The sequence below is a fragment of the Eubalaena glacialis genome, chromosome 2 (assembly GCF_028564815.1).
Source record: "Eubalaena glacialis isolate mEubGla1 chromosome 2, mEubGla1.1.hap2.+ XY, whole genome shotgun sequence".
NCBI classification, from domain to species: domain Eukaryota; kingdom Metazoa; phylum Chordata; class Mammalia; order Artiodactyla; family Balaenidae; genus Eubalaena; species Eubalaena glacialis.
The window spans coordinates 29,724,340-29,748,106 of NC_083717.1; the positions used below are offsets into that span (position 1 = coordinate 29,724,340).

General features: G+C 40.8%; 1 protein-coding gene across 2 annotated transcripts in view; it reads left to right on the forward strand.

Annotated features, from left to right (window-relative positions):
* Window positions 1-230: 230 nt before the first annotated feature.
* Window positions 231-23,767, forward strand: part of LARP4B (La ribonucleoprotein 4B) — an 82,928-nt gene continuing 59,391 nt past the window's right edge. Inside the window, exon 1 of one of the 2 annotated variants that reach the window (XM_061179710.1) lies at window positions 231-501. The gene's annotated coding sequence lies outside the window, so the exon portion shown is untranslated. The remainder of the gene's footprint in view (window positions 502-23,767) is intronic. The other variant, XM_061179711.1, reaches the window with a different exon arrangement.

A 23,767-nucleotide genomic window follows, 5' to 3' on the forward strand; every position in this document is an offset into this window, starting at 1 on the left:
GGGGTGGGGCTGCGTGCGCGCCCCCACCAATCACAGGCGTCGCCGGTAGGGGCACGAGCACCGAGAGGCGAGGAAGAGGGGGCGGGCCCGGCGCTGCGCGAGGCCAATCAGGGCGCCGTACCGCCATGACGTAAGGGAGCCGAGCGCCAGTCGGCGGACCAGGCGGTGAGTACGCGGGCGCGCGGGCGCGCGGGCGCGGGAGCGCGCGAGGCGGGACTTCCGGCGGGGCCCGGAAGCGGGAGCTGTGTGTTCTCATGCGAACGGGAAGGAGCGTTGGGGCGCTGGAGTCGCGAGGTTGAGATATTTTTCGGCCCGAAACGGGAAAGAGTTGCCGCCGCCCCGCCGCCAGTCCGCGCCGCGCCGACCCCCGCCGCTCGTCCGGGCCGGCCGCGCCCCTGCTTCCGCCCCTCCCTCACGGCCCGTCCGCGTGTGGCGCGGTTGCCGGGCACCGGGGCTGCGGCGGTCGGCGGCCGGGCGGCCGGGCGGCGGCGGTGCTGACAGGTGAGCGCGGTGGCGGGCGGGCTGCTCTGCTCCGCTCCTGCCGCATCGCGCCCGGCCTCCGCCTCGGACCCGCGCCGCGCCCGCCTGTCATGGGCCGCCATCTTCCCGGAGGACGCGGCCGGGCAGGGCCCAGCGAGTGTAGCCGGGCCGGGGCGCGGGCAGAGGAGTCTGGGTGCGGGCCGTGGGGCCGGCAGGGCTGGGGCCGGCCTGGGCCGGGCCGAGGTCTCGGGGGCCGGGGGAGTGGTAGGTACGGGCAGCACCGCCGTCCGGCCCGCACTGCGGCGGCCTCGCCCTGCCCTCCGCCCGGGCCCGGGACCGCGGCCGGCCGGGCGGGGAGGGCCCGGGTCACTCGGACCAGGAAGTGGGATCCTGTTGCTCCGGGTGTGTTTGGGACGCTCCCGCTCTCCTCAGGGAGGTTTGAGCAGAGGCCGATTCTGGAAGAATTAGGAAAAAATTCTAAAGACGCCCTGTGTTCGAGAAAGGGGCAGGTCAGGAATCTCTTACCACCTGCTTCTCAGTCGTGTCCAATCAGAACGTAAAACTTAAAACTTGTTCAGACTTCACTGTAATTTTGTATTGCAACTTTCCGTGCAGGTCATCTTGTCTTCCCCCTCATTTCTACATAAAACGGTCTTTAATTTAGGCTGAGGTGAAACTTGAGAAGATTATCTGTAGGGTAGCTATCCTGTGCGTTTGAGACCCTCTCCTTGGCTGCACAGTAACTTGCCCTAAATGTTAAGTGGAAGTTTGAAGTTTTGGATAACTGAAGGAACGGGAAGAGTTCCCTGGACTGTTAAGGGAAATCAGTTTGAGGGTTTTTTTTTAAAGGATAATATCAACTTGAATATTGTAAGCATACAAGTTATTTTCTTGTTTTTAAAGTTTTTTTCATGACACTTAGCTGGTCTCTTATTTTGTGTTAAGTATCTAAAATGCTTTTGAAATAGGTTCTGAGTTGTAGTTTGCAAAGACCACAGTGGGGAAGAGTGACGTTCATTTCTTTGGAGGTTAGATAATATGTGCAGTGTGCAATTTCCATACTTCCCCACCTGCCTGGCTCCCTCTAATTTACAGTCAGGGTAATTTACAGAAGTTGAAATGGTTGTGGCTTGTCAACTTTTCTCTGTATTTAATATTCTGAAGGGCAGTTTTATAATCAGGCGCTACGAAATCGCTTGATGTAAGTTTGCTTGAGTTGCTAAGGTGGAATACTTTATGAAAGGCATCAGGTTAGCAAGTTTATTATTCAACCATAAATTTGATTTGTGTACTTCGCTTTGAAACTTGTGTTTAGTTAGAAATAAATTTCATCCTGTATTTTGAAAAGTTGATGTGTGTTGCCTTCGTAAGGTGAAAAAGTGGGTGTGTGAAGGGAGATAGAGATGGCTTCTTATTGATTAGAAATTACCCTCTGGGGCTTCACTTTCTTCATCTCTAAGAGGAGGATTATAATAACATCAATCTCATAGGACTGTTTGTAACATGTTGATGTTGGCTGTTTTTGCTCTTTTTTTTTTTATTACTCAGATTCTTATTCAGAATTTTGAAAATGATGTTTACCTTATTACTGTTTTCAATATTCTTTTAGTGACTGTCAGTTTTAATTTATTAACAATTTTTTTTCTTTATCACATGTATCTGGGCAGAGAAAGAAGGTCTGAGGACAGAATGTGTATTTGGAGAAAGGATTTATACTATATTTGAGTAGGAGCCAGAGAGAAAATGGATGGTAATGTGAGAACAGAAGTTTCTTGGCATTTATTTTAACGTGTTTTGTTGAAGAGTAGCCAAAATTAAATGACAGCATGTTCAGGGAAGATTTTGATTTTATTTAAGGTTCCTAGGAATTGCACTTTAAAAAAAATTGAGATTTGGAGAATTTATTGATATTAATATGGTTTTCACAGATAAGCATATGTTTAGGCAAATATGTATTTAAAATCTGTGGAAACAAATATTTTACTTTATCATTTGTTTTTAATGAAGCAGTCTTCATGTATCATAAAACAGTTCCAAAATACTTAAGTGCAAGGTGGGAACATCATGTTTTTAATGTTAGTAACAATAAACAGTGCTTTAAAGTAGCCCCACTACTTAACCATAGATTTGCAACAATATTACAAGTTTTTGCAATGATAGAGCTGTGGTTGATGTTACCAACCAAGTGGCTGACAAACTCCTTTCACTGTTATTTCAGTGTCCTGCTGCTGGAATTCATACTTTCTGTAGTGATAACTAGGATTATAACCTAGGTCTTCTAATTTTAGTAACTTGTGTTTTCTTTATGATTGTCCCTTGAGCTTGCAAAAAGCCCTGTAGCTATATGACTTTAAATTCCATTTGTTTTCATCCTATTGTTTAAGGCACAAGTTTCAAATAGGCTTTCATAACACATGCTGTACTCTTGCAGAGTTCTCTCATATTTAAGGATTTTTTTTTCCCGATTGGTAAATGCAAGAAAATCATGTATATTCTTGTAATTCCTCCTATAAGACCATTGACTCAACCTTTTTCTAATGGAGAGAAGAAAACAAGCACTGAAGTTGTGTTTATGGAAAGTACATTGTTAAAAGAAACAGACACTGCTGCAGGATTTGGTTGCTTATGCTCCTTTGTAAAACTTTATTCCTGTAAAGAGTTCTCCTTTTTCTGTAAGAGCTAATTTTAGAGTACCTAGTAAAGGAGGCACTGCCTTCTGAGAGGGTTAAACTCACCAGACCTGATGTTAATTTAGTTCAGTTTGAACTTTTTGCTCCTAATTGTTGCACTTGTTGGTATCTTTGGAGCTACTCTACTTCTGGAGTTATCTTGATTAGAAAATGAATTTATTAGAATGTGGAATTGTAAGGTAGATAACCATTAGGTTCTCTTACTGAAAGGAGAAGGATATTTCCAACATGGAAATGTTTTTTCCCTAATGTTCTAGGGCTTTATTTTTCCAACATGTAAATGTCTTCCTTATGATCAGGCAAAATGATTAAGTCAGCTTATGTTTCCTTCCTTCTCACTTCCCCCACCCCCAAACCTTTTGTCCCTTCAGTGCTTTATAAACTTTTTCATCATTTTTTCTGGAGAAGCTGTCATGGTTCCTGTGTAATCATGAAGGGTTGCAGGTGAGTGATGCCACCCCTTTTGTGCCTTCTGTCATGGTCTGGTTTCCTCTTTAGTGTCAGCCCTACTTCCCTACTATAGTGAGACCTGGGCCACAGAGTGCATTCTGTAACATGGTGGACATTTCCTACTTAAATTTGATAATCCTTGAGGTGAGACTTAGTCTTCACTGAAAATGTTCTTTATGAAATCTGATATGCAGAAGTTTTGGCTTAAAAACTGATAAATTAGGGTGATATTTGTGTGATAAAAATAAAATGCTCTTTTATTTACACACACCATTTTTGTCACACTGTAGTGAGAGGTTGCTTTAAAGGCATATCCTGATTGTTAGGCCCTTTGTAAAAACTCCTCAGTGACTGTCCCCTGCCTAAGAAGGGCCCAGGGGCCTTGCCACTTCTGCCTTCTCCTTGCTGGCTGGGCCACCTTTGGTTGGCCTGCGCTGGCCACAGTCCTCTCCCCAAAACCATGACGTTGTCTTTGCTCTCTCTATTTCCTTTGCCTGGAATTGAAGGTCTTCTCTTCTTTTTTTTTTTGACTTAGCTCCTTAACCCATCCTTAAAAAGGTATTTCAGGAATCCTTGCCTTAATTTTTAATGTCATGCTGAGTGCTTCTCTGTTTCCATAGCACCCCAAGGCATTGCACTAATTAATTAATGTAAGCTCCTTGTGGGCAAGATCCTTTTATGTCCCTAACCTCTTTGTCCAGCCCAGGGCCAAGTGTTGCACTACAGATGTTGAGGAAACTTTGTTTCACTAGAGGGATAAGGCACCTCCCACCTCAGTTTTAGAGGAATTATTTGCATGCTTTCATAAACAAACATGAAAATTTTTCTTGAAAAGAATGCAATAGAAAATGCATAAAAATTCTACTTAAAAAATGTTAACTGACTTGATAGCTACATCTAGCACATACACTATTTTAGGTGGAGTGATTTAACTACGTGACCTCTAGATGATATTCTTTCTCAGTCTTTAAAAATGTGCCTCTTTTGATAACAATAAATATTTCTTACCTTCTTTACTTTGCTTTGAAATGAAAACAAATTATATTAGCCAAAAACAAAGCAATTACAGTAGTGAAAATGTACTTTTAAACTTCAGTGGATTTTTCCTTTTTTTAATTTTTTATTTTATTTTATTTTTTTTATTTTTAATTTTTTAAAATTAATTAATTAATTTATTTATGGCTGTGTTGGGTCTTCGTTTCTGTGCTAGGGCTTTCCCTAGTTGTGGCAAGCAGGGGCCACTCCTCATCGCGGTGCGCGGGCCTCTCACTATCGCGGCCTCTCTCGTTGCGGAGCACAGGCTCCAGACGCGCAGGCTCAGCAATTGTGGCTCACGGGCCCAGCCGCTCCGCAGCACGCGGGATCCTCCCAGACCAGGGCCCGAACCCGTATCCCCCGCATCGGCAGGCAGACTCTCAACCACTGCGCCACCAGGGAAGCCCCGATTTTTCCATTTTTTATTCCCTTTTGAGAATCATTGCTCCATGACCTGGTGCAAAGCAGGGCCACTGAGAGGAAAGAGGAGGGTTCATTCATTCCTTCTTTGAGCAGGTATTTTTGATCAACCACACATTAGCAGTACAAAGATGAATGATACCAGAACTTTTCTCTAAGGCTTGTGGTCTAGAAGGAATTAAGACAGTGAACTGTTTTATTTAAAGTAAAGTAGACCAGCATTTTTGGACTCTTGAACCCTCTGTACGTGAAACTTCTTTAGGACTCTCCACTCCACGCTTCCTTGAGCAGTCCCGTTAGGACAGTCGAGTTTATTGTAGTGTGGAGTGTGGTGGACATCCCTCATCTCCCTTCCCTGCTTTATTTTTGTTTGTAGCACTTATTACTACATTATAACATGCCATGTAATTTCTGTATTTTACGTACCTTGTGTCTTCTTGTACTTGAATGTAAACCCTATGAAGTTGAGGGTTTCTGTCTCTTCTGTTCATTACTATGAACCCAGACCTTAGAAAACAGTATGCACTAAATAATTGATGAGTAAATCCCAGGGTTGTAATGGTGAACAAAAGAGAAAATTGCCCTCCTCTCTGGAAATTTCTGTCCACTGAGGCAGGGAGACAATCAGATAATGTTGTGCTGGGAGGTTGTCATGTAGACCTTGAGGGATTGGGCAGGGGGAGGGAGCCTTCTAGGCAGAGGATAATGGTGCAAAAACTCTGAGCTAGGAACTCATTTGGAGAGGCTGGCGACAGGGAGGGGGTGGGCGAGGCAGCAGTGGGGTCCTGCAGGGTCTGGAGCTCCTGGCATGGGTGAGAATTGTGCTCTCTATCCTAAGAACAGTGAGAAGCAGTCAGAGGGTTTGAAACAGGAGAATTGCAAGACCAGAATTGCCTTTTTAAGCAATCCTTCTGCTTTACAGAGACTTGTGTTGAAGGGGAGGAATGGATGCATACAGACTGGTTTTACTTGGCCCCAGGGTGGCAAGCTCTCTTGCTTACACTTGTGTTTGTCACAGTGGAACAGTCCAAGCCCTGGTCTGAATGAAGAATAGGTTGCTTAGAACCCCTTTCATTTGTATTACACATAATCATGTGTGTTTAAAAAATACTTTAAAAATAGGCCTCAAACCTGCTAGCATTTGTCACTTGTTTAAAGTATATTTGTTATTTCAGCTTTTATTAAGGCAGACTAATTAACAGATTCCTTTTTTAGAAACATCTCTGAAAAATGAGAACATTTTGTTTTCAGATTTCAAAAAGCTTTGTTTTATTGTCAAAGCTTGAAAATATAGGGATTAAAAACATAGTGACCAATTGGATATAGATTTACAAGTTGCCTCGATTATTATCTCTTTCTGAATATATTAAACATTCCCTTTTCAAATATTTTTTTCTGGAAATAATCAAGTCCTTTAAAACCTCTTCTTTAAATACTTTATACTTTCTGAACATTTTTATTTCTGTTTGTTGATTACATATGTCTCTGTATTTCATTGTTGAGATTTTACCATCTGTATAATTTTTGCCTTGCCATGTACAGTTGACCCTTGAACAGCGGAGGGGTTGGGGAGCCAGTCCTCTGCGCAGTTGAAAATCAGAGTAGAACTTTCCAGTTGGCTCTCTGTATCTGTGGTCCCACACCCGTGGACTCAACCAACCTTGGGTCGTGTAGTACTGTAGTACATATTTATTGCAAAAAATCCGTGTATAAGTGGACCCACGCAGTTCGAACCTGTGTTGTTAAGAGTCAGCTCTGTGTGTGTGTGTGTGTGTGTGTGTGTGTGTGTGTGTGTCATAAGCACACTGCATATAGTATGTACTGTAATCCATTGCTGCCTGGCTTCTCACAACTCCCATGGTCAGGGAATGCCAGCAGCCTTTAAAAGCAGACTTGAAGTCCCCGTGGAGAGAGTTGCCTTTTAAAAATCTGGGTATTTAGAAGGCAAAAGCATTTGATCTTTGCTTGTACTTTTATGGTATGCTGGTTGTCATTTAGTGCAGAAGCTCAGTGTGGAAACCTTTTGGGATAAACCTTTCTCTGGCATTATTGTAAGGTCCATGTTCCTTTTGGATTCATATCTGTATCTCCAGTGATGCTTGGTGTCAGACTAGAATGCTATTTCTAGTTTCCCTTCGTACAGACCATTTCCCTTGGAGTACAGACCATTGTACAAGTGAGTAACTATGAGTCAGCAGTGTTTGCTTCTTCACACCTTAAATATCTAGGCAGGGGAAGGGCAGTTGGTGAAGACAGAAGGATGCAGTGATTAAAGCAGCTCGTACGTAGTACTTGCTGTCTCTGCGCGTGGCCCTTAGTTTTTCACAGCTCTTCCTATTTCTTTGTATACATTGACAAATTTTCCTTTATTCTGCTGAAATCATTATCTTTCAGGGCTCAGTGCAGGAGAGTTAATCCTAAACGTGAAAGGACCGGAAGTAGAAAATAGGATCACCAAATAAAATTGCAGAAGCATTCAAGCACACAGGTAGAATTTGAAAGTCTCTGTGACCTGGCGAAACTTCCAGTTAAGAGTGAAATGTTTTCCTACAAAAGAGTGGCTTGGGATCCTAAAATGACCATAAGTTTTAGTATTTTCAGTCATGGACACTCTTAGCATACTGTTCTTTGAAGTTTAGAATGTTGAGAGTGTGTTTGATTGTCATTGTGGAGGTTTTTAATCTGTTAACGTAGTTTTAATTTTTTCGTGAAATCGCGAGATTACAGCTCAAGATAAAAAAACATAGATCAGGTGTTTTTCCAAATTCACTGTACAGCCACAAGTCATATTACAGCGGTCCTCTCTTGTCTGTGGGGGTACATTCCCACAGTGGATGCCTGAAGCTGTGGACAGTGCCGTAACTCCTATATATACTAATTTTTTCCTATACATACATACCTAGGATAAAGTTTAATTTATACATTAGGCACAGTAAGACATTAACAATAATAATAAAATATGACAATTATAACAATATACCATAATAGGAGTTATGTGAATGTGGTCTCAAAGTACCTTATTGTACAAATTTAACGCCTTTTCCATCTTAACTAATCATTTATCAAACACTGTGGCTATAACTTTTGCACTTTGAGGTGCGACAGAAAAACTAGCACGAATTTCTTTTTCCTTCACAATTTTCACAGTGTTCGTACTGTAGATCTTAACCTCAGCACAATTTTTTTCCTTATTAAGTCAGGAATTTTTACCTTTTCACTTAAAGGAAGCACTTTACAGCTTCTCTTTGGCATATCTAAATTGCCAGCATCACTACTCTTGCTCTTTGGGGCAATTATTAAATAAAATAAGGGTCCCTTGAACTCCAGCACTGCCAGACTGTGATAGCTGATCTGATAACCAGCTGGCTGCTGAGTGACTAATGGGCGGGATACGCTGCACAAAGGGTTGAGTCACGTCCCGGGTGGGACAGTGCAAGATTGGGCGGTGCTACTCAGATGGCGCGCAATTGAAAACCTATGAATTGTTTATTTCTGGGATTTTCCACTTGATATTTTTGGACTGTAGTTGACCCTGGGTAACCAAAAGCATGGAAAGCAAACCACGGATAGGGAGGGACTCCTGTGCTAGGTAATATTCTGAGTGGGGCAAATGAAAGCTAGATCAATAACTTCCAATTTACAGTTTGGTGTGTGGGGGTGTGGTTAGGTAGGTTTATTGATAATTGGTGAAGAATAAGTGTACCAAGTGTTTAATAATAAGTAACAGTACACGTAATCAGCCTTAATCCAGTTGCATGGAGTAGTTTGTTTTTATCAGTGCCATTGTTACCTGCCTGGAATTACAAGACTGAGAGGGAAACCTTTTATCCTTTTTGACTATTCATGTAATGTTTGGTGTGAATGAAATAACACTTTGAAGTAAGTCATTTTCTGAGACTTTGAGTTTTGGTCTACATTATTTAATTAACTGAGATTTGATAATAGTTTCTGAAAATAACTGCCAGAAAAATTGCGTAGTATTACAGTTGTAGTGTGAGGGTTTTAGAGCTCTAAAGATTCAGAGACTGAAACGCACAGAAGTAAAATTAATTAGAAATACAGCTAGTTGGCTGGTGGCAGAGTGAGGACTATAACTTCGGTCCACTATTAATAGAACTCAGTAGGATACTTTTCAAGTTACACCCTTAACAGTGGAATTTCAAAAGAAAAATTGAAATTGGTGAAAGTGTTAGTTTTATGTATGCTATAGAATTTTAAGTCAGCATTTTATTGTTATGTTTTTAAAGCAGATTTGTAAAGCAGCCATTAAACTGTGCTTTTTAAAACATTGAATTAATGTTTTTATTCCAGGAAAGTTAAGGGTTTTGTTTGTCATTTTAGATAGTTTAACCTATTAGCTTTAATCCATTTAAAATCCTTCCTGTTAGGAAGGCGCTAACAGGTCTTCTAGTCTGTATCATATATTCAGACTCGTCTTTGAGAAATAGTCTAAGGAAAATTCATTTAAATTCAGTGGTTTCCTTCCTAAAGCATTCAGACCTTAACATCCGCACCCCGGTGCAGGGCTCTGCCTTCAGGCTTTGGAAGCAGCAACCCCTGTGTTCACACCCACCACCTTTCTGTGAAGAGGAGGGCAGGCTCCAGAGCTCTGAGCACCTCTCCCGGCCTTCAGTTCTGCCTTGTCTGTTTGTGTTCGTTGCTGCGTGTGCCCAGTGATTTCAGACCTCCACAGCCTTCAGCTTTCCTAAACGGAGACCTGAGCGCAGGTGGCAGCAGTTGCCATCCTCCGCAGTGTATTGGACTTGTAATTCAGGTGACCCAAAGCCCTTGCTGCTTTTTTCCCCATTTGTTCTTTGGAACATCTGTTTTACTGTTTAGGAAACTGAGGCCTGGAGACAGGTGCCTTATATCACACAAGAGAGGAGAGCAGAAAATGGGATTTGCCTAACTTCTTGTTTCCAAGTCCACTGCAAATAGTGCCCAGTTCTCAGAAGGCATAGGTGTCTTGCATAAAGGTGTCTTAGGTCCAGTAACCTGATAGATTTGAGAGCTATAAACACAACATAGCTAAGCATCAGAAATGCTGGCTTTAATTAGAAAGTTTTAATAGTTGTTTTATAGTGATGAGGTCAGGGGTAGCCCACAACAGAAGTCTGAGAGAAGGTCATTTACCTTGCTGAGGAGTAATTCAAAATTATTGGAGCTGATTCTGATTCTCATAATTGGCTTGGAACTTTCATGGTGATGTTATTAGTTTCATCGTCTATTGAACTGTAATCCTAAGTGGGCTAGGACTTGTGATCCAGTTACTTACAAAAATGGATATGGTATTATGTTGGAATATCAAATTGAAAGATTATCCAAAGTAGTACATGTTTTTGAATTATAACTGTGGAACATAAATTCTTTTTTCAAACATGGTATCACTTTTGTAAGGAATGCTTCATGTTAGGGGGTATTTGATATATTTTAATATTAACTGATTTGCACAGTCATTTTGGAAAACGTGAAAGCGTGTTCAATTGTCACACCTAATCTTTGAGGATCGTGATTAGGTTCTGTGCTTGGACTCAGTGGCTGTTACTTTCTGAGTACAATGTGGTACGGGTGCCCCTGCTGTCCTATTCGGAAGTGGAGCACTCCTCTGGAACCTTCCATAAGCCAAAATGGTGTAAAGCAAAGAAGCAGTTACCTTAGGACACATCTTGTTAAGGGAGGCACAGAATAGATGGAGGTAAAGCCCAGATGCTCACAGACGCAGCTCACAGCCAGGTGGCTGGGTGCTGAGATGCTGAGCGTGGCGGGGGAAGGAGCTCGGCGGGGCTGCTCTCACTGCTCCAGTGAGCGCTGCCTCTGTAACTGCTGCAAATCGAACGCAGAAAGCCGCCAAGCCGCCGTTTTTGATTTTCGCAAAAGCAAAAGTTCTCTTCAGGTCTCTTGGTTAGCAAAAACGGGTACTAACATAGGCCTTTTGTACAAGCAAACTTTGGCAAAGTGGGAGATCTCTGTGTTTCATAGCTCCCTGGGGCCGGTGCCTGGTTGTTCGCTGGCACTTGTTTGAGCACATGCTCTGTGCTGACAGGCCCTAAAAATGCTCACCACCTGCTGGGTGGGGGTCCCTGCTCTTATTGTCCTCGTCCCACGCCCAGCCTGATGTCATAGGTGGACTTGGGGTGGGGAGGGAATCCTTGAGCTCCTGGGTTGGTGTTTAACATTTCTAGTATATGTCCATTTTTCCAGTGAAAGGAGTCATAACTTTCAGCATATTTTCAGAAGGATCTTTGACCTCTACTTCCTTTTTTTTTTTTTTTTTATTTATTTATTTTTGGCTGCGTTGGGTCTTCATTGCTGCGCGCAGGCTTTCTCTAGTTGCAGCGAGCGGGGGCTACTCTTCTTTGAGGTGCACAGGCTTCTCATTGCGGTGGCTTCTCTTGTTGCGGAGCACAGGCTCTAGGCGCGCGGGCTTCATTAGTTGTGGCGTGTGGGCTCAGTAGTTGTGGCTCACGGGCTCTAGAGCACAGGCTCAGTAGTTGTGGCGCATGGGCTTAGTTGCTCCGCGGCATGTGGGATCTTCCTGGGCCAGGGATCGAACCCGTGTCCCCTGCATTGACAGGTGGATTCTTAACCACTGTGCCACCAGGGAAACCCTGACCTCTACTTTCAATACAAATAATAGGTTTTGTGTGTTTGCCGCTTAGGAATTTCTTCTATGAGTTGTCATTTTGATAATTAAATAATTTTTTACTGTCAACATCATTTTGTATTTAACTCTTCTGTATGTTCAGATCCCAAGTGCACACTTACATGTATGTACACCCATGTACACACATATACAAAACCTAGAGAGTATCTAAAATAAAATGAAAGTGAACTCAAAGTAATTTTACCGTGACCTAAGAATGTTGTCTTTTCCCACATTAACACATCATTTGGAATATGCAGCAACAGAAACTTTCACTTTGAGTCATCTCATTTTCTGAGCTTTATATTTTAAATACTAGGAATTTCCTCCCACATGTTTAGTGCATGAAAGATGAAATGATTAAACACATTTCCTGAAATTATGCTCTGTTGGGTACTGTATCAGGATACAGTGGTCAAGAAAGTAGATACTTTCCTGCCCTCCCAGTACTGGAGAGATGGCTGCCTCGCTGCATGTAAAGGGTTTGCAACTCAGGCTTTGTGGAAAGCAGGAGGAGTGACATTTCCAGCTGGGCTGGCTGGTTGGTGTCCCAGTGGTCTGAGTGCCTGCGTGGTGGGTGTACGCTGAGGGTGGGATGCAGGTCTCCTGTTTCAGGAGCGTCATTCTGCGAAAGGATTGGTGGGACGGGAGAGACCTAGGAGGTTGGGGTAGTCATTCTGTGCAAAGATCATGGTTATTGGAACAGTTTAGTGACAGTAGAGGTGAGGAGGTATATAAGCTTATGTGAGAGAAGGGGTTAGAAATTTATTTGCAGGTTTCTGGTTAGAGCAGCTGGGTAGATGATGTCCTGTCTTTCTTTGAGATTGAGGGATTGTCAGTTTTCGTTTATTTGTTTTATATGAGAATGGATTTTTTTAAACGGTTGATTTTGAGGAATCCGTAGGTCAAAAAATGTTCGCCAGATATTTGCTTAGATGCACTGAAATTTAACACATGGTGTTAACTGAAATCAGGAAAAGCTGAGAGCAGAAGGCCCAGTGAGGTAGAAGCTGCAGGTGACGATCTCCTGGTGAAACCAGCTACCTGTGGGCAGCAAAGTGCTGGGGCTGGTGGGCTGCTCTTTGTTTTCTCTCTGTCCCTCTTCCTACCAGTTGAGTTGTTTACTTACAAAAGCCAGTTCAGTTTGTCCCCGAGTGTGTTCAGGGCAGTTGTACTCATTAAGTACATGATTTAACTAATATAAACTGATAAAAATAGTACAAAACAGTTATCATAGGAAAACTAATTTGAAAACTTTGGAGTGTCTCAATAAAAACAAATCACCAAAACTGCTATTAAATTAGGTAGATGGATATGACAACTATAAAAAATTGGGGAATAATTATTCTAGAAGCATTGCGCCATTCAGATTATTTTTTAAGTATCTAAGTTGTACTTTAAGGAAACAAGTGAAAGTCTTAGGTGATTCATTAGGATGTGGTTTAGGTGAGAAAGAAATAAAAGAGTGTCCAATAGACTAACTCAGTCTAAGAAAAAGGCCCAAGTGATGAGTATATACAGGTTCAGGTGGCTCAGGATTCATGTATCAGGTTTCAGAATTGCCTCCCTTACTATACAGTTACTTCCTGTCACGTAGGATGAGAGAGCATCCAGGGAGGGTCAGAGAGGAGGAGCAGAAAAGCAGGCACATGAGGAAGAGAGCGCTTGCAGAGGCCGCCTTCTGGTCCATCTAGCGTCAGGCAGGCGAGTGGCCGTCTTGGAAGGAACAGTGTCCTTGGAGAGGCTGCTTCTGGTCCAGGACCCCCCAGTCACTTGGTTTTGTCCTGCTTCTCTTGTCTCCACTCTCCCTCCCTTGCGCTCTGTCTTTGGAGACAGCACGGGCTGGGCATGTTTAGACAGGGACAGGAGGAAGAGGTTGAAGATACAGGAAAAGAGGAGGGAATGGGATCCAGACCACAGATAAATGACCAGCGCTCTTAAAATTAACAGGTAGTTTTTTCTCTAAACCTTCTCTGATATAGAAACTGCAGAGAAAAACTCATTCATTTTCATGAAGTTTTTAAAAGTTGTCTTAGGTGCAGGTTGTATGTATTTGGGTTCCTTGCCCTGACTTTCAAGGTCTAGTTTTCAAGAGCTATATAAGATTATAGTTGTTATGGAATATTTCCCTTTCACCAAAGTGCTAAGAAGTATAGGTCTATTAGGAATACTAAATTCAGGAAAGGAAAGATGGACATTAACGTAGATCTTGAATTAAGTCATATTTTATCACTACTTATAAAGCTGTTAAGTGGCTTTTAATTTTTAAGGAAGATGATTTGCATGTTCAGGTAACAAGAGTTTAGGGAAGACCCATAGGGCTGTAGACGGCACTTGAGGAAGATAGATGGCCCTATTTATTACGGCCATCTGTTGCATCAAATACAGCTATTTACCGCTTTGGAGCTCTGCAGACCCTGTGGGAATTTCATTGTCCTTCATTTGGAGAAACATTACATATTCAAGATGTTCTTGCTTTGTTTTGATTTATTGCTTAGTTGATTAATGTAGATCAGAAGTACCTTTTCCCCACAGCAAAGCTTTTCTTTTAATTTAACATACTTGCAAACTACATGTTGGTAGTACTTTAAGAAATTGGTCTGTTACAGGATGAAGAAGTTAAAATATTCTATCAGTATCAGGTGTACAGTTTTTTTAAATTGCTGAATTTGTATATGGTTCCAGAACTTCGAACAATCGTGCCACCTCTAGATCTGGTTTTGTGGCGCCCTCCTAGGAATAACAAGCATGTCCCAGTTTGAGCAGCACAGGGTTAAAGCAGCTCCAAGATGTTTCCAGCTCTGACGTTCTGTCATTCTTTAAAATGTTGAGTTCTAAGTTTGCTCAGCACCCCCCACCCGTCTTCCTCTTCAGGTGAAAGAGTATTATGCTCTTTCAACTGAAAAACTGTAGTTATGTGATTATAAATTGGAAAGCACAATAGAATGTGATAGGCAGTCCTTGAAAAAATGCAAGCTTCATTAAAAGGGTGAGGTGAATAGAGACTTTTTCCCGTAAAAAGAGTTGAAGAAATGTACTGTCTAGAGTTTATTTTTGAAGAGGGCTTCTGGGTCTCTTGAAAGACACTTTTGTGGTATTGATTCTGACTTTTGGTACAGGTGTATACTAATGGTATATTTGGCTATCAGCATTTTTTATTTTCAAATGTAAATGAGAGAAAGTGATTTTTGTGGAGAGTTTCAGTAATCTCAAAGTGATCTCATGTTCAAAATGAAAGTAACAAAGCTGTATAGTTTAGAAAAAAAAAAAAACCTACATATGCTCAGTCCCCTAAGGTAAAAATAAATTATGAAAGATACTGAATGAAGCAGTTCTGCTCTTTGTCCAAAGGGTGATATTATGCATGAAAGGTCAGCAGTGATTGTTTTCTCCTGCTCTGGACTGTAGACACGTTCAGCTTTCCATCAGTAAGGTTAGTGTGTGTCTGAGAACAGAGACATGTGAATAAGAGGCGCAGGCGCTCACGCTGGAAGGGCCTTCGCAGCAGGTGAGCAGACTGATGTGAGAAGGACTTGGGGGTGGAAGTGAGGGGGCCTGAGTGAGGCAGGAGAGGTATAGGGGGGCTCTCAGCCTGGCAGACTGCTGGCCAGACCCTGCGTATCTGGCACGTGGGGGGGCCCTCACTTTCAACCTGGGAAGTAGTTCTTACTGAAAAAATGTTGATAAACAGACGAATGGAGGTCAGAATACATTCTAAACAGGCTGGACTCAGGACCATTAGCTTTTGAACTATGAAATTGAATATCTTTGTTAAAATAAAAGTATTTCTTGGCATATGTACTCCTTCCACATTAGGCTGAGTGGTGTGGACGTGCTGCCTTGTGTCCTGTGCAGGCTGCCAGTTTGGCCCTGGCACTTCCTGGTCGTGTCCAGAAAGATGTGTCAATTAGCAAAGCTTGCACTGGTGAAAAAGTATGTGGCTGTTTCAGGAGATGCTCTTCTGTTGGAAAAGGAGCAACTCATGATAAGAGCAAGAAGTTATACTTTGAGGGCAGAAAGGCTGTATCTCTAAGGATGTGATTCTCTGCTTCACCTTTGCACTCACATTTACCAAAATTTTACAAAACAGCCATTACAACCACGTGCAAAGTAAGAGAAGGATTTTAAAATCTTCATATTGCTTTACTTGTTTCAAATAATAGTTTATTTAGGATTCCTTATAACCTAGTAAAATAATCTTCTCAAATATTTGTCTTCTCCAGGGCAAGATAATATGTCATAAACCAATTTTAAGTCTTAAAGCTGCAAGGGACCTTTTTCATTTTTTTGTGTGGAATTATCTAGTAAAGATCTAAATTGAAAGCAATTAGTAGAAAAAAATTTTAATGTAATTTTTATGGTATATGTCTCATGCAGATACTTTCCCATTCCTGTTTGGCTAAGAAATAAGTTTTTGCATGTTGTGTTTGATTTTATGCCCTCCCTAGGAGCAGAGCCAGATCAAACTATGAAAAAGAGTTATCTTTTCCTCCTACTGTCTTTTTCAATAGAAGCACAGGTATGTATGTATAAAAGGAAATTTTAAAAATTAATATCAGTTTATTGGCAACCTCTGCTTAGGAATACGTATTTCTATACTGGGTGCCAGTTTGAAAGTGTAATTAAACAACTACTCCACTGAGATTGGATTGCTCTCTTTTCATTCATCATCACTGTAGGAAGACTCAGTGGAAAGAATGGACTGTCATAGAGATATTGAATCTTAAAAAACAAAAGAGCTAGAGTAACAGCTTTCCTGGAGACAGCCGTCTGTTGCTCTGTAAATGTTCCCACTATTCAGGCCTACAGATTCAGTTGTGGATATAATCTGTGGAAGGTGCTGTGGAAGGTGCATAAGCTGATCTGCCTCGATATGAATTATTCTGCTGTGAGACAGGAATATGCATTTTAGATACTGTAGGGTGATGCAGACAGCTGTGAGGTAAACAGTACAGCCCAGCTGGCAGTAGGAGACAAGTATATGATAACTGTCATTCCCATTGTGGTGTTTGATTTTCTTACACCTCTTTATCTAGAGTTGGGCATATTGAGTTCATAAAATATTTAAAGTTACTATTCTTAACACACATCCTTACAGTCCCCAAATGCTAGGATTGTGCTTTAATGATTTGATTTAGCTTCTTTGACCATTTTTGTCTTTTCTAATGAGCTTATTTAGTTTCAGATGTCTGGGAGGCAAACTGTCTTCCTAAAAAGTATGTTTAGACATTGAAAGTAACAGATTTTAACTTTTCTAATTGATTCTCAAAGGGGTCACACACTACTTAATTAAGACAACCTCTGAAGTTATTAATAATCCATTTTTCATATATAGGTAAAACTGTGTTTACTTACCTAGTTGAATAGTTATTTACTGTTTTTTTGTAAAATGATTCCAGTTGTTAGGCTGGAGTTCTTAGAACATATATCTGTGTGATAGCATCGTGTATCGTCCATCTCCTCTGCTTGTGCTGTGTTCCTTAACTCATTGCTCTTGATCACACACAGTTATTAGGCGTTAGAAGAGACCTTAGCATATGTGGCTGCAAATGCAGAAAGAGTATTTAGACAACAGGATAGTAAAACCATATGTATTTGAGTGTTACTGACAAAATGAAGCTCTTTGGGGTAAATTGTAGCATATCACTGGTGGGATATATTTTTCTGTTGTGTCCTATACATACTAAGAAGAAGCACGTGGATACCTTTTGAGAAACTAAGGATGGTAGGGGAGAGGCACACGTATGGTCACTGCTGTAAAGAGCAGAGAGGCTGTGGTGCGTGAGGAAGGGAATGAGAAAGGGAATCTAAGGTTGCCTTCAGGAAGGAGGGAGGAGCGTTCCAGGCCAGGAGAACAGAATGCAAAGAAAGGTCTGGAAGTGTTCAAGGGTTCAGTGAATACAGGGCGTGGGGGGCAGTCTGTCCAGACTTCCTGACTTCAGAATAATGTTTTCAGATTCAGAAAAGAGGCTTCGTATTTGGCACCCATATAGTGGAGAGTTGTCTTATGTGAAATGTGTACCTTTTAAGGTCAACTCATAAAGCAAAAATTGTCTATACCCTTGAAAATTCCCCAGGAAGGTGCAGTGTATCGTCTCTCCACACTCTACTTTTTCTGACATTGAATCAGATCACTTTTTGTTGTAAAGAAAGATGAAGTATTTGGCTTATATTTAGGCACCATGTTTTTTTCTTTTTTTTAAACCGCTTATTTTAAGTGCCAAAATCATAATCTGCACATTGGTAGAAAATGAATATTACCATAAAAGGGAAGAAGGAACGAAGAGCAGCTAAGGAAACTATAGGTACGTCTGAGGCCCCGTCACAGTGGGGCGTGTGCCCGTTAGCGTGGACTGACAGGGTGAGCTGCCTGCACAGGTGCCTGTGACCCAGCTCACTGGACCTACTAGCCTTGTGGCCTTGACTGCGTGTCCTCTGAACTCAGTTTCCCGGTCTGCTAGGTGGGCGTGAGACCTGACTAACAGAATTAAGGTTAATTTAGTACCATGTAAAGCACTTAGAATAATCGTTGCACAACAGAGATCCAGATGCTGATTCTAATCTAGAGACAAATCATCCATGTTTCCACATTACCTTTTTGTACTAAGAAAAATAATTTCATGCTGTTTTAGGAGAATGATATCTTTTTTTTTTTTTTGGCTGCGTTGGGTCTTTGTTGCTCTGCACGGGCTTTCTTTAGTTGCGGCGAGCCGGGGCTACTCTTCGTTGTGACGCACGGGCTTCTGATTACAGTGGCTTCTCTTGTTGCTGAGCACAGGCTCTAGGCGCACGGGCTTCAGCAGTTGCAGCACGCAGGCTCAGTAGTTGTGGCTCGTGGGCTCTAGAGCGCAGGGTCAGTAGTTGTGGTGCACGGGCTTAGTTGCTCTGGGACATGTGGAATCTTCCCAGACCAGGGATCGAACCCGTGTCCCCTGCATTGGCAGGCAGATTCTTAACCACTGCGCCACCAGGGAAGTCCTGAGAATGATATCTTTATGTTGACTGTTTTAGAAATTATCAAATTCTCTGTCCTTATTATTTGAAAACCCATTGAAGTGCGCCAAGCATGTGTTTGAAAATAAGGCTCTTAACCTCTAATTGTTTACTATTTGGGTTGTTTCCACTTTTTGGCTATTATAAATAATGTTGCTATGAATATTTATGTACAAGTTGTGGTGGGGAAATATGTTTTCAGTTCTCTTGGGTGTATACCTAGGGATGCAATTGCTGAGTCATAATGGTAGCTCTTTGTTTAACATTTTGAAGCTGCTTACCAAAGTGGCTGTACCCTTTTAAATTCCCACCAGCAATGTATGAAGATTCTCATTTCTGCACATCCTTGTCAGCGCTTATTATTATTTGTCATTTTGATTATAGCCATCCCAGTGAGTGTAGAGTGGTATCTCATGTTTCAATTTGCATTTCCCTAATGACTAATGATGTTAAGCATCTTTTCACCTGCTTATTGGCCATTTGTATATCTTCTTTGGGGAAATGTCAATTCAGACTCTTTGCCCATTTTTAACTTATTTGTGTCTTAGTTTTGGGAATTCTTTATTCTAGATATGTGTCCCTTATGAGATATATAATTTGCAAATATTTTCTCCCATTCTCCATATTATCTTTTCACTTTCTTGATGGTGTGCTTTGAAGCACAAAAGTTTTAAATTTTGATGAAGACCAGTTTATTTTTTCTTTTGTTGTTTCTGCTTTTGGTGTCCCAGCTAAGAAGCCATTGCCTAGTCCATGCTCATGAAACTTCACTCTGTTTTCTTCTGAGTTTTATAGTTTTAACTCTTATGGGCAGGTGTTTGCTTCATTTTCAGTTAATTTTTATATAGAGAGTAAGTTTAGGGGTCCAGCTCCATTCTTTTGCATGTGGACAATCAGTTGTCCCAGAATCATTTGTTGAAAGGAGTATTTTTTCCCCATTGAATGGTCTTGGCACTCTTTTGAAACTCAGTTGACTGTAAACATAAGGGTTTATTTCTGGATTCTTAATTCTCTTCCATTGATCTGTATGTCTGTCTTTTGGCCAGCACCACACTGTTTTGATTTTTATAGCTTTGTAGTAACTTTTGAAATCAGGAAGTATCAGTCTTCCAACTTTGTTCTTTTTTTTTTTTAATTTTGTGGTTGCACCGGGTCTTAGTTGCAGCAGGTCAGGCTCCTCAGTTGTGGCTTGTGGGCTTCTTAGCTGCAGGTCGCTGGCTCCTTAGTTGCAGCATGCGAACTCTCAGTTTCGGTATGCATGTGGGATCTAGTTCCCTGACCAGGGGTCGAACCTGGGCTCCTGCATTGGGAGCATGGAGTCTCAACCACCCTGCTACCAGGGAAGTCCCTCCAACTTTGTTGTTTACAAGATTGTTTTGGCTATTGTGCATCCCTTGCATTTCCATAGGAATTTTAAGATCAGTTCATCAGTTCCTGCAAAAAAGGCAGGTGGGATTTTGATAGGGATTGCATTGACTCTGTGGATTGATTTGGGGAGTGTTGGCCATAAGAGTAGCATGTCATCCCATTTGTGAACACCAGGCACTTGTCCTTGAGAACTAGTTATGTCTTTTATCAGTGGTTCTCAAACCTGTGGGCTCAGGACCTCATTACACTTTTAAACATTGAAGGTCCCTAAGAGCTTTTGTTTACATGACTTATTTCTGTCTATATTTATATTAAAAATTAAGACTTCGAAATTTTAAAAATGTATTTTTCTTTAAAAATAACAAACCCCTTGCATGTAATATAAATAACATTGCCTGTGAAAAAACAGCAGTCTTTTCCAAAAACAAAAAGTAATTTAATGAGGAAAGTGGCATCATTTTATATTTTTGTGAATCTCTTTAATATCTGATTTAATAGAATCTTAGCTGTAATCTCATCTGCTTCTGCATTTGCTCTGCTAGTGATGTGTTATTTTGGTTGAACTGTAAGAGGGAAAACCTGGCCTCACACAAATATGTGGTTGGGAAGGTGAGTTTTTAATAGTCTTTTCATGTAACCTTGAACTTTGATCTTACACCAGAACTCCACTGAGCTTCTGTGAGGAGAGAATGAGAGTGAAAAAGACATAATATGTCAGCATTCATTTCAACCTCGTGGCCCCAGAAAGGGCCTTTGGGACCCCTGATGGAGCCCAGACCACACTTTGAGACCCCCTGTCTCAGAGAACAAGACTGATAGTATAATTTCATGAGAAAATGTCGTGATAACTGAATGACAGTTTTATTACCCATATTGACAGACAGCTGGGTCAGTACCTGCTCTTTCTGCAGGAGAGACTTTTCTCAACCCTAAAGGATTAGGTGGGTGGTTGGTAAACGTGGAATCAGCCAGCCGGTGAGTTTTATTAAGTATGTGTGATATATAAATAGTAGGTTATTCCAAAAAATTGAGCTTACAGGAATGAAACAAAGTGGAACATGATCCTTGAGTTTTAATCTTAATCACACATTGTTAGTCGTCTGGTGTCCTTCCTTCTAGTTTCATTTGTTTCATTTTTAAATATTCACAAAGCTCTGTGAATTTTAAAAACATAGTTGTAATTGTACTGTCCACAGTTTTATATCCTGCTTTTTTTTACTTTATGTAATCTTTGTGAATATTTTTTAATACTTGTAATATATTGCTTTATTTTTTGCTTTTCTGTAGTTAGTTTTTATTTCCCCTTTTTTGACTAAAGCTTCCATGAACATTGTTTATAAAATGGTTTACATATTTTTGAATTGTTTCATTAGTACAGATTTTAAATAGAAGTAAGTATGGGAAGTTTTGGATGTGTATTTGTACTACATCCTAGTTAGAGTTTTCTTTTTGGTTTTTTATTATGGAAATTTTTACCACACAAGTAGGGAGAACATTATAGCAATCCTCCACGTACTGTACCCATCATCTAGTTTCAGCTACCATCAACTTGCTGCATTCTTGTATTTCTGTTTCTTCTCTTTCCTTAAACTTACAGAAAAGTTATTAGCATATTTCAAAGCAAATTCCAGATGTGTAATTTCATCTGTAGTCTTTTAGTTTATGTCTTTTAAAAATAAGACATTTAAGAGTAAACAGCCACAGCACCTTCATTGCACTCAACAAAATTAATAATCACCTTTTATCAGCTAGGCAACGTTCAGTTATTCCTGTGAAAAATGTCATTTTAACTTAATTTATTCAAATCTGGATCCAGATACAGTTCTCACATTACATAAGGTTATTTTGGTTAAAGCTTTTGTATTTTGTAGCAATAAAAGTCTCCCTTTTTTTTTTTTATGTCGTAGATTTGCTGTAGAAAAGAGGGCATTTGTCTGTAGTATGCCCCACATTTTGGGTTTAGCTAGTGGCATTGTGTTGGTGTTATTTAACACATACTGTTCCCAGAATTTCCTTGAAATTGGGAGTTGGATGTAGAGGTTTGATTGAATACAGGTTCTTTTTTTTTTGGCAGAATACTTCATAGATCTGATACTCTTCGTCCCATTAAGAGTGTGATACCTAGTTGTTGGCATTAAGAGTGTGATACCTAGTTGTTGGCACGTTAGTGATAAGATTGAAAAGTAGCTTCAGTCCCTCTGAGCCAATCATTATAAGTTCCCCATCAGCTCTTCCCCTAGTTTTAGCAGACATCAACCATCATTTCATTAGATGTTGCAACATTTTGATTTTCTAATTCTGTTATTCACTATCAGTTTTTAATTGTGGTTCCTGTATAGTGAACAGTGTGCCCTGATCTTTGGTTTTGCTGAAATAGTCATCCAGGAAAGGCAGGCTGATGCTTGTTTCCTAGAGTAATCTTAAGAAAAAGAAGTTGGTATCATAACAGCCTCCAGAAGTGACTAGTATAGTGGTGGGGTTTGAACTGTTGTGGATTTTTGTGTGTTTGTTTCCATTCTTTCTTTGTGCCCCTCACATTCTCTGTCTTTGGCCATCTGGAGCCCCTCCCTTCCTTTCCTGTTGCTCCTGTGATGTAACCACAGGAGTCTTGGAGCACTTGCTTGCTGTCATGATAAGGTGTCCCAGGTTCATCTCAAATTGAGCAACATTCTGCAAAAGTGTGGCTGAATGAGGAGGCAAGACTGAGGGGCTGTCACAGGTTGGAGGAGACTAGAGAGAAGTGACAGCTCAGTGCCGTGTGGGATCCTAGAGTGGGTTCTGGTGTAGAAGGAGGATACTAGTAGAAAAACTAGTGAAAGCCAAAGAAAATCTAAACAGTTGACCCTTGAACAACGCAGGAGTTAGGGGCGCTGACTCCCATGTAGTCGAAAATCAGCATGTAACTTGGCATGCAGCCCTCCATATCCACAGTTTTGTACCCTGGTATCCTTGGTTCTGCATTTTGGATTCAGCCAACCACAGATCCAGATCGTGTAGTCCTCTAGTACGTTTTATTGAAAAAAGTCTGCATATAAGTGGACCCACACACCTCAACTCCCGTGGTTCAAGGGCCAACTGTAGTTTAAAAAGTTACATTTACAATAAATAAAAAAAGATTATGTAGATCTTGCCTAGCTTATTTGATTTTAGGTTTGTATTTCCTTTTATGCTAAAATGAATACTTAATATTAATGTAATTCTTTTTTACCTTATTGTATTACAGTGTGTATATGTGTGTATATAATATGTAAAATAGTTTCAAAATAATACCAACATTTACCCTAAAGAACAAACCTACTGAGTGCATTTTAAGATTTCTTGGTGAATTTTTAGGATTTTGTATGCAAATACTGTCTTTTAATATCACTTAGAATAATTCTTCTCTGGATATTTATGCCACCAACTTGATATACAGTTATGTTTATTTGAAATTGATTTATATTTTTTTAAGGATTTCTTTGAGTGTCCCAAAAGACCTAAATAAATATTTAATTATGAAACAAACATTTCGGGTATATGTGAAAAGAATTGTTTAGAAACAGAACTAAGAGAACTATACTCTCCCAAGTAGTTAATAAGGTTAATAAAACTTTTTGAGGTGGTGCTTTGACAGATGGAATTAACCAGGTCTGCTAGCAGAGAGACCACTAAGTAGGCAGGTGGGCCCTCTGATTTCATCTCTTTGTTT